This window comes from Phalacrocorax aristotelis, chromosome Z (assembly GCF_949628215.1).
Source record: "Phalacrocorax aristotelis chromosome Z, bGulAri2.1, whole genome shotgun sequence".
Lineage (NCBI taxonomy): Eukaryota > Metazoa > Chordata > Aves > Suliformes > Phalacrocoracidae > Phalacrocorax > Phalacrocorax aristotelis.
In genome coordinates this window covers 30,936,256-30,947,126 of record NC_134311.1, presented here as the reverse complement: position 1 = coordinate 30,947,126, position 10,871 = coordinate 30,936,256, and positions in this window count along the sequence as shown.

Sequence of the window (10,871 nt, the reverse complement as noted above, 5' to 3'; positions counted from 1 at the left end):
CAGACGAGAATACAGAAGATCTCTTTTTCAATTAATATTCCTTGTATGCAAACTACAGCAAATTCAGTGAGGTGCTGAATTGTAGCCCAGCAATAAGAGCACTTGTCCTATAAGAATAATACCTTGCTTTATATAAACAGATATTCTTGAGTGGGTTGAGGCACCCACTTTTGAGAGCTGAGAATATTTATCAGTGTTGCCCAAAGCTGAATTTAAGCAATCTTCCTCTCAGTTTATTGACTTCTGTCAATAAACCCATTCTAAGGTGAAGACTCCTTCCTGCATCGGTTGCAGATGTTTATATAACTGGCTTGGGACAGATAATTCCTTTAGACACAGGATTCCCAAATGATGAACATGCCAATACCCAGGAAGTTCTGGAAGTATCTACGTCCCATTGACTTTAAAGCATTTAAAAAATCCTACTATTTAGATTCTTAGACATCTAAAAATATTTTCAAGTCTGACCTTACATTCCTTAGTTATTTAAGGTACTTCTGAACACTGTGTCTCTAGCTTTGCTGTACCACTTAGATAATATTGTATAACATATGGATCCAGAAAAGATCTCTCAATGCCAAAGGCATTTAGCATTAACCTGATTTTAAAAACTTAGGACAATGCTCTCCCTTTCCCTTTCATGACCTGGGGCTCTATGGAGACAGTGAAAGGGAAGGCACAGAGCCAGGAAATAACTTATCTAAGTACGCTGAGTCTTTCATAAATCAACAGTATTACCATTGGAGAATGAAGCCAAGAGAAGAATAATGCCAGCATCGCTAAACTGCAGCCACTGTGTATCCTCCTTGTAGGGGAGGGTAGTGTTATTGCATGGCAAATAATGAAGCTTGGAAGGAATAGAAAACAGAATTACAGCTTCTTGTGGATGCTCTGAAATGTACATCTCTCTGGATGAGAGCAGATGCTATACCTTCACTACACATATGAAGCACTGGTTTCTAAGAGTCTGCCCATCATTCTGCTGAAGTGAGCAGAAGATTTATATTGCTTTCTCAGGAATTCAGGATCAGTGCATGACTTTTTTTTAAATATACCAAATGGCTGCCAATTTATCTTTTAGAAGCTGCTACTCTCAAAACCATATACAGCAGTGGAATAAAATTCCACAGATTTTTGTTGCACAAGCAACTACCATATTTTATAATAGTTATGCAACAGGTACATCTCTGTTGAAGGGCCATGTCCTTCTAGATTCTTATCACGTGCTGTTGAAGTCTTTGTGAGCTTTGCCATTGACTGAATGGGCTCTGGATCCTGCCTTTGCTGCTAAAATCATTCTGCAGTGATAGACCAGATAACTGGCAAGGAAGAACAGTGGCACCCAGTGGTTATTTGCTTTTTCTTTTAAAAATATGTTCTCTTGAAAGACTTTTTCCTTTCCTTTTTGAGCAGATATCCCTATATAATATATTACCTAGTTTACACAAAGAATATACAGACATCTATGCATCTACTATAGAACAGTACACATACATGCACACACTGTAATTCATAAAAAGGCTTTTATAATTATAAAGAATAATTTTATAATGATCATGTAATTATAATGTTGATTTAAAAGAAAATAAACAACCAAATTAATTGCACTTAAAAAAAAAAATCACTTCTTGTAAAGTGCTTAGGGTGACTCTGCTTGATTAATGGCAATTCCATTTCTGCAGCAGTTGAAGAAATTCTGCCCTAATGAAATGTTAAAAATGAATACAAGTTGAATATCTAAGTGCACGTAGCTATCCTTTATCTTCTACCTTATCACAATAAATAAGTGGTGAACATGCTCTCACTGATTCCAGGAGAATGCCAGCTTACACTTCCGCCTCTTTTTCCCCCAGACTTCACAGTTTTGCAGAGTTGTTTAAAAAAAGGATGCAGCCTCTTGTAACAGTGGAATTCTTGTTCCATAAAAATCCTCTTTGGCACTGATTCATGCTCCAGGTTATTAATTATTCAGCCCAAAGTGTATTTATTTGCTAGTCACTTAGAAAATTATGCAGATTGTTTTTTGGTCTCAGCTACTGTATCCAAGCCAAACTTCTCTTGAATGTTACCTAGTTTCTTACTGCTTTTACCTGGTGTACTGTAGGAGGTACTGGGTTGTTTAGTTATGGTTCTGTGGCCATCACATTAATGCTGACCTATACTGTTAGCTTAAATGTAGTCAAGATCGTTATCTGATGATAAAACAATTTGACAAGGGAAGGCTTCTAAATACTGTTAAATTCTTCCATCTTCAAAACACAGAGGATTCAAGCAAAACACTCATTTGGAATGATCCATAGCCCTTGCTAGTTTCTGAAGCCCAAACAGGAATTATTAAGAGTTAGGTGGTTTGAGCCACAACTATACCAGAGGTCATTGCAGCAATATATCACAATGGACAGTTCAGAGCTAGTGCCTGAGAAAATTCTCAGACTTTGCTTAATTTTTTAACGTGGCAACCCTAAAAAACTGCTATTAAGACCTCAAGATTTTTGAAGTCTAAGGCAGTCCTATCATGCTTGAACATGTTTTTCAGGGCTGCAGGATAAAAGCAAGGCCTGAGGTCTGAAAGAAATGAGAAATCTTGGAGCAGAAAACTCTAGGCTGATGGAAAGTCAGAAAAAAATTGTTTGGCACTTGGTTGAGAGAGAGAGCTGCAATGGAAAGGATCAAGAAGCAAATATAGATAATGTTTAATTTTAATTGCATGTTCTGTTATAGCTGCAGCCCTTTGTTTAGAAAGAAAGTAGAGGTAATACCATGGAGAAGATTATATTGTTGAAACAGTGCGTAAAGGTTTGGGCAAACTAACTGCTCTATGAAGGGGAATAGTAGTTAGCTTCACCAGTACATTGCAGTCTTGGGATTCATTCTGTAAGACCAAAATCATGGAAGAAGCAGCTGCCTGGGCTGGACACACGACAGTCCATAGCACTGAGTCAGGCGCAGCTTGTTTGATCCTTTGCCATCCAGAAAGATACATAACGGAGCCCTGGGATTTGACACCCACATTTTGTAACTGGAACATTACTAGAAGAGGAGAAGGGGAGCAGACAGCTGTCCAAGTAGCTGCATGATCAAGAATTCAGAGGGCAGACATCCTTCAGGAAACAGGATAGCACACTACTGCATATTTTTCTTTCTTTTCTTTTATAAAGTTAGTATTGTGAAAGATTTGATTGATTATTTTTGAATGAAGGTTTGTAGTTGATTGACCGCTAAGACTATCTTTCAATTTACCAGTATTTTCAGAAGGGGAGGTTAAGCTGCTATTTGTTAGAGGCCCTTCACTGAAAATCGTCAGACCCTATTGAGTTGACTGAGTAGACCAGTAGTAAATTAGTAGATCTAAGTTTTACCTGATTTCTTGGCAAAATCATATGAACATGGCATCAGATGTGGCTTTTGTTATTTTGATTACATGTTAGTAAGGAAAGCAAACCTTTCTAAACTGTTAAACTGTTGTAACATTTTCTGTCTTACATGCCAAATGCTGCTGTGTTCTGCAGCACAGACAGAGCAGGAACGTTAGTTCAGCAGACATTGTTTATTTGAAATGTTAGGCTTGTTTTCTAAACAGTAGCACATAAGGAATAGACCAGATTTGAGTAAGACGTGCTGTGTGACATATGTATTTGCAATCACAGTCTTCTAAGACCTGTTTCTTTTTACTTACACAGTACTACAAATACATAACAATGTCTGTTACCCCACTCTTCAGAATACCAAATGCTAGGTAATTGTGCTGACAGCTTGTAAGAAGCAGTACCGTTGACCCCAATTACTACAATCTGATTAAGGAGCAAACAAAATGAAATTCACTCATAGTCTAAAATTCGTAATCTCCTGTCAGTGTAAATTAACTGATGTCAGCTGTTCTGGCTAAGGCTGTTGTAAAACATTCATGTCCAACCCAGCAAATCTCTTCTCTGAAGTTAACATCAAAATTGTGATCCTAACACTGGTTTGGTAGATTGGGATTTCTCATATCTTAATAACATACTGCTTTCAAATGCAAGAGGATGACCAAACACTATATGATAAAAAGCTGAAAATGGCAAGCTCAAAGGATATATGATAGATTTCTATCCTTTATTGTTGAAAAGAGTACCTTGAAAGTAAGGTTCCCAAGAACTTCCACTAACCTAAAAGAGCTTAATAGAAAAATTAGAATATTTCTCTAGTTCTCTTGGGCAAACTCACAGCCAGTTATGCACTTGGGAGTCTCACTATGCTCAGACAGAATTCTAGCTTCCAGGAAAGACAGGAGCTGGTCTTCTTCCATTGCCACTGGGGAGGACTGCCACATCTAGCTTTAGTTGACTCCCCTCCATCTGGTAAATGCAAAAAAATCAGCATGACTAGCAAGGACTCACAGTTAAGGGTATCAGTCCTAGAGAGAGTCAGTTTCCAAGTCAAGACCAATGTCAGACCCATGGGCAGAGAGACACATCTGGCTAAAAGCATATCTAAAGAACCCTACCTACCAGTTTACCAGTTGCCAGTGTCTGAAGTTTATTTCTTCAGTGAGACTAAAGATTTAGATATTAGGGTTTTTAAAGCTTCAGGATTCTGCCTGGATATAAATACTATCTATGACCTCACAGCTTTTTCCCAGAAATAATTAGTATATCATACTCATAGGACACATTTCTGAAGGACAACATGGAAATTTTTTAAATAGTTACAGCATTAAATATTACAGAATTATCTTCTAGGAACACATGCAATCATTTTCTATTATTTGCTGTTTAATTAGTAACTTTATTCTGTAAAAGTTAATTTTCTTAAATCTAGACAAATGCAAAGATTATGTATAAAATATAATAATAATAAGTAGACATTTGAAATGAGAATTTCATAGCTTGCTAGGGGATAGAATAATAAAATCATAGAATTATAGAACGGTTTGGGTTGGAAGGGACCTTCAGAGATCTTCTAGTCCAACCCCTCTGCCATGGGCAGGGACGTCTTTCACTAGATCAAGTTGCTCAAAGGCCCCTACAACCTAACATTGAGCACATCCAATGATAGGGCATCCACAAATTCTCTGGGCAACTTGTTCCACTGTCTTACCACTCTCATCATATAAAATTTCTTCCTTACATTCAGTCTAAATCTAATCACTTTCAGTTTAAAACTATTGCCCCCTGTCCTGTCACTACAGACCTTGGTTGAAAAGTCTCTCCCTATCTTTCTCATAAGCCCTCTTTATATATTGAAAGGCCACAATAAGGACTCCCCGGAGTCTTCCTTCCTCCAGGCTGAACAACAACTGCAATTCTCTCAGCCTTTCTTCACAGGAGAGGTGTTCCAGCCCTTGGTAGGAATACATGATATCCATTAAATTTGTTTTTCTTCAAAATTAAGATAAATGGATAGGCTGATGTTTTCACAGCTAAATTTCTGAGTTTGTGTGAATAAATTGCCTCTGTTCTTGAAGCATATATGTTGGTAAAATCAGAGAATAAACTTTTCAAAGTTTAAATTCATCACCTAGCTAGTAATATGTCCACACTGACTCTCAGTTCAAAACATCCAAAGTTTGAGATGTTGAGGCCAGACCCTGAGTTATTCAGATCTCTCATTCATAAAGCAGATTCAGCAAATAAAGGACATACTTCTCTATCAGTGCTGGACAGAAGTGGCACTCCAGAGCTGGCAAATCAACAAGGCTGTGTTTGAAAAAATGTACATAACCAAACCAAAATAATAGAAAGCTTTAAGACTGCTGAAAATATTCCTTAATAGACCTTACATCACTAAGGGATTTCAGGACTGTCAGTTCTGTGCAGAGTGGCCAGCTGAAAGTTCTTGACAGTGAAATGGTCTTTTTAGTCCTTTTAAGAGAGCACTTAGGCCAAAAAGAGAGAATGTCTCTGATTCTCTATAGGGCAATCAGGCTAGACTTAGGTCAGTATTATAGTAGTCACAATTTAATGACTATGGTTCATGCCATTGGAACAAAGAATGAATTAAATGAAATATGGAGGCCTCTTGGGTATACAAATCTGGAGCAAATTCACAGTCAGCAATGTTTTAATCTGTAGTGGCAAAATAAGGCATAGGCTGAAAGCCCCAGAGCACAGTACTGATCAAAATGCTTGAAAGAGCTTAGAATGACTAATCTGCATTAGCAGAAAGATAAAATAGATCTTTCACTGACTGTAGATCTGTCAGCAGTGTGTGATTACTGAGAGAATTTGATTAAACTTTAAATCCATCCTTATTTAAGTTTTTCCAAGTTCTGCTTTATGCAGTTTTTGTTCTTTGACACTGTTTCACAGTAGTTAGTGGAGCAGAGTCTGAAATATAGACAAGAAAAGGCAGCCTGTGAACAACAGTTCATCTTATTTTGGCTAATTACCAAATAAACCTTAAGCACCATAATTTGTTTTAAATTTCTGCCTTGAAAAACTGTCTGCATTGAAAAAAAAACCTTGAAATAATAATGAGAAGAAATTCTGAGGGCTAAAATTACAGATCATCCTATGGCCTCAGGTAGAATCATTTGGAGAAAAGTATTTCTCAGTACAAAGTCTAACATTTCTGTTGGGGTGTGAGAGGAATCTGGTGAATAATAAGTTTTCATTACATTATGTCAAGACCACACAGAAATGCTGTGTTTAACCCCACACATCGATAGCCATGCTATCAAGATTTTGTCATCTATCTCCCAAATCTGCAGCTGAAGAGGATCTTTTAAGTGGAAAGCTCCACCAAAAAAATCAAACTGAAGTTCAAGAAATTAGTCCAGTTCAGTCCTGTACTTTCCACAAATCTCTGTGTGGAGTACCATAGTTCCTATGTAACGAAAATTTCAGATTTTCAGTCATGCTCTTCAAAGCTACTATGTCCAGTAGAAACAGAAATGCTACTGTCATTGGTAATTTGGGCCAGGGAGGCAAGAAGATGGAATGTACTTTTACAGCAAAGAAATTCCATTGATCTGACAATCAGCTGAGGTGAATGGAATTCGGCTGCATTTGAAGGACACACATAGAAACTCCATGTTTCAGTGAAGAAACCATGTTCAGAATGGAATAAATTGAGCCTCTTTGCAGGATTATTGTCACCAGAGGATTCACAAGGTTCAAAGTGAATTCTTGGGTATAATATTGTCCCAGCACTGTTGTCCTCCTACTCATATTTTACACAGAGCTGGGTAAATATGCTTCAATTCTATCAATATTCCTCATGCTTGGTAGGACATGGTAAGGGAGAGTTGGATTAGATCAAATGAAGGAAAAAAGAGGAGAGAAAAATAGAAGGTATGCATTTGTAAAGCATAAAATATTTGGAAAAATTATGATCAGGGAACAGAAGAAAAGAAAGATCTAGAATTGAAGAACCAGAACTGTCTTGTCTGTATTGTGGCAAAGAGAGCTTTCACACAGAGTGAGAACCCTCATTTCAAGCAAAAAGTTAGGGATCCTCAAATCTCTGCCATTAACCCCTGTAACTCCCTCAACAAATAAACTAGAAGTTTGTTGTATCATCCCTCATTATTATTCTTCTCTAGAGTTCTCCATTGTTGTCCCTCTCACCCACTGCCACCCCACCACCCCCTCCCAAAAAAACCCCCAAACCTTGCACATACTGCTATCTTGTCTACCATATTAAATATTATCAACAGTGTGGTTAGAGGCTATTTTGCCTGCTACAAGTCCTTAAACAAAAGAAAGCAACTTTGACAAATCCATCATTCGGCTGGTGAAGATGTTGACTGAACATGTTTAAAACTCTTGATGCTGATACATAGAGATGGAACATACTGCAGTAATGTAGCTTCATTGTTAATGAAGAACAATTCACTATCAACAGTGTTTCTGTTATGGCTTAGACATATATTGTCTCGGGACTGTTGCTAAATTTCTTACCAATAAGAAAGTAGCTTTTTGTTCATAAACTTTGTCTGTCAAACAACAGTTCTCTTCATACAGCTGAACAGAAGGTGTCTGTATTTGGAAACAAGGGACATAAACTAATGTTATATCATGCTGAATTATACCCTCAGCAGAAAAACAGGAAAGAAGTGTAGTATAAAGATGCTTATACTGGTAGTGTTTATTTTTCAGACAGGTACTCTGATAATGTGATATTCAGATAAAGATATTTTCCTATCATACTAATTATGTTCACATTAAGAATGTTATTTCTAGTGGCAATGGTATAGATTCCCAGTCAAATGGCATGGCAGCCTGGGATAGGCAATGTAGGCAAAGAGCATGTAGGTAAGGGACATTTTCAATCAACTTTGGAGTATTTAGCTGACAATCTCCCCAAAGCCAGTGTAATGAAGTGTCAGTTTGGGATACGTAGGGTTTAGTAGTTTGTGAACACTGCCATACAGCTAAACTACCTGCAGAATCAACTCAGAACTTCAGTGACTTTTAAGAATTCTGGAAGATTTGGGTATCTCTCTTCTGTGCTGCCCACTGCTCTAGTTTACAGAAGTCTGATTAAACGTAACGTAGTGAATGGCACTTGGATGGTTTCTGCAATTTTTCTGCCTTTCCTTTGAGCCAATATGTCTCACCAGAACTAGAGCTGTGGGAATTGCATTTAAGCAACCAAGAAGGGCTTGCAACTCTGAGTACACATGCTCTGTGTGTATCACATAGTATTCATATTATCCAGATATTTCTGCTTTTTAAGGTGTCTACATCCCTAACTATCGTGGATAATGGAGAGCTAACCACAATATCTCCACTGCATTTCTCTAGTTCCCCAGTCATCAGGATCACAGAGAAACCTGTGCCCTTTATCTGCTTTCTTTTGCCTGGGCTAGGAAAATTCAATTTCTTCAAAAATGCATATTCCGAATCTCTTGTGACACAATCACTCTAATGTCTCACCAACGTCAAGCTCTTTATACAACGTCTTAAGCTCGACATTCTACCTAACCAAGGCATTGCCAGAGCAAAGCATTGTAACCTTTCATGTCTTCCATGTAGAAATGCCATTAATACATAGTGCTGAGCCACTCTCCATCATCTTTGAAAGGTCATGGAGGACAGGAGAGGTGCCCGAGGACTGGAGGACAGCAAATGTCACTCCAATCTTCAAAAAGGGCAAGAAGGAGGACCTGGGGAACTATAGGCCAGTCAGCCTCACCTCCATCCCTGGAAAGGTGATGGAGCAGTTCATCCCTGAGGTCATCTTCAGCATGTAGAGGACAAGAAGGTTATCAGAAACAGTCAACATGGATTCACCAAGGGAAGACCATGCTTGGCCAACCTGATAGCCTTCTATGATGGCATGACTGGCTGGGTCGACGAAGGGAGAGCAGTGGATGTTGTCTATCTTGACTTCAGTAAGCCATTTGACACTGTCTCCCATAGCAACCTCACAGAGAAGCTAAGGAAGTGTGGGTTGGATGAGTGGACAGTGAGGTGGACAGAGAACTGGCCCAACAACAGAACTCAGAGGGTTGTTATCAACAGAGCAGAGTCTGGATGGAGGCGTGTAACTAGTAGTGTTCCCCAGGGGTCTGTGCTGGGTCCAGTCCTATTTAATATATTCATTAATGACCTGGATGATGGGATAGAGTGTAACCTCAGCAAGTTCGCTGATGATACCAAGCTGGGAGGAGTGGCTGATACACCAGAAGGCTGTGCTGCCATCCAGCGAGGCCTGGACAGGCTGGAGAGCTGGGCTGAGGGGAACCTGATGAAATTCAACAAGAGCAAGTGCAAGGTCCCGCACCTGGGGAGGAACAACCCCATGCACCAGTACAGGCTCGGAGCTGACATACCGGAAAGTGGCTCTGTTGAGAAGGACCTGGGCGTGCTGATGGACAACAAGCTGACCATGAGCCAGCAGTGTGCCCTTGTGGACAAGAAAGCCAGCGGTATCCTAGGATGCATTAAAAGGAGTGTGGCCAGCGGACCGAGGGAGGTTATCCTCCCCCTCTACTCTGCCCGAGTGAGACCACATTTGGAGTCCTGTGTGCAGTTTTGGGCCCCCCAGTTTAAGAAGCACAGGGAACTACTTGAGGAAGTCCAGCAGAGAGCTACCAAGAGGATCAGGGGACTGGAGCATCTCCCTTATGAGGAAAGGTTGAGAGACCTGGGTTTGTTCAGCCTGGAGAAGAGAAGACTGAGGGGGGATTTCATCGATACCTATAAATATCTAAAGGGTGGGTGTCAGGATGATGGGACTAGGCTCTTTTCAGTGGTGCCCAATGACAGGACAAGGGAAAATGGGCACAAGCTGGAACACAGGAAGTTCCACCTCAATATGAGAAAAAACTTCATTACTGTGAGTATGATAGAGCAGTGGAACAGGCTGCCCAGGGAGGTTGTTGTCTCTCCTTCCCTGGAGACATTCAAAACCCACCTGGATGCGTTCCTGTGCCCCCTGCTCTGGGTGTCCCTGCTCAAGCGGGGGGTTGGACAAGATGATCTCCAGAGGTCCCTTCCAACCCCTACCAGTCTGTGATTATATGATTCTCTCCGACAACACTCATACCTGGGCAGTTATTTTACCTTTTGCAAGGCAGCTTCCTAATTATAATATTGTATGTTATGTATCTGTAGCTTATCTTCTATGAATTTAACCTACCTGATTTTAGAGCAATTTGTCATCAATCTCTGACTTACTGACACTGTGCCTGTGACCCCACATAGCTCATTGTTTCTCATAGATCATAAATGCGCTCCTCTCTCATTGCAGCAGTTAGTAACAATGTGAGAAAGACCAGGAAAGGACCAGATTCTCTTCCAATTGATTTGACTGTCCCCAGATCTTCCATATGCCCCCGTAAACTTCATATGTCCCCCAGTCTCACAGAAAATTATTAAAAATTTTCTGAAGTGCTGTTTTACAATCAGGTATAGTTCTGCCTTACTGTATGTCATGATGCTTTA